The sequence below is a fragment of the Lolium rigidum genome, chromosome 1, assembly GCF_022539505.1.
Source record: "Lolium rigidum isolate FL_2022 chromosome 1, APGP_CSIRO_Lrig_0.1, whole genome shotgun sequence".
Classification (NCBI taxonomy): Eukaryota; Viridiplantae; Streptophyta; class Magnoliopsida; order Poales; family Poaceae; genus Lolium; species Lolium rigidum.
This window is the reverse complement of record NC_061508.1, coordinates 209,489,095-209,490,158: the sequence shown is the minus strand read 5'-3', so window position 1 is coordinate 209,490,158 and position 1,064 is coordinate 209,489,095.

Genomic DNA, 1,064 nt, shown 5'->3' with positions numbered 1-1,064 from the left:
CTCAAGATCTTCTCAACATAATGGGATTGCGTTAGAGTAATCCACTCTCGTTCTTAATAAGCTTGATGTTCGGAATCACATCGGCTTCTCCCGAGTCTTTGATATCAAAGCACTTTGACAAGAAAGACTTAACCTCGTGTATTACTTTTCATGTTTGTACCAAATATCAGAATATCATCCACACACAAACACAGTATAACATCTTCGCCCCCACCATGGCGATAGTAAACGCACTTTTCAGCCTCATTGACAATAAAGCCTACAGAAGTTAAAGTTCTGTCAAACTTGTCATGCCATTGCTTAGGTGCTTGTTTCAGGCCATATAAAGATTTCATCAACTTGCACACCTTTCTCTCTTCACCTTTTACTACAAACCCATCAGGCTGATCCATATAGATTTCCTCTTCCAACTCTCCATTAAGAAAAGCTGTCTTTACGTCCATTTGATGAACGATAAGACCATAGGAGGCAGCCATAGATAGTAGTACTCGAATGGTGGTAAGTCTAGCGACAGGTGAATAGGTGTCGAGTAATCTTCGCCTTCTCTCTGTGTGTAGCCTTTAGCTAAAAGCCGCGCCTTGTACTTCTCAATAGTACCATCGGGTCTTAGCTTCTTCTTGAACACCCATTTGCAGCCCACGGGCTTGCATCCATGGGAATCGTTCTAAATAGCTCCCAAGTTCCATTAGAAATAATTGAGTCCATCTCATTATGGACAGCTTCTTTCCAATCATATGCATCTGGAGATGCGTGATACGTCTCCGACGTATCGATAATTTCTTATGTTCTATGCCATATTATTGATGATACCTACATGTTTTATGCACACTTTATGTCATATTCGTGCATTTTACGGAACTAACCTATTAACAAGATGCCGAAGTGCCGATTCTTTGTTTTATGCTGTTTTTGGTTTCGAAATCCTAGTAACGAAATATTCTCGGAATTGGACGAAATCAAAGCCCGGGGGCCTATTTTTCCACGAAGCTTCCGGAAGTCCGAAGACGAGACGAAGAGGGGCCACGGGGTGGCCAAACCCTAGGGCGGCGCGGCCCCACCCCTGG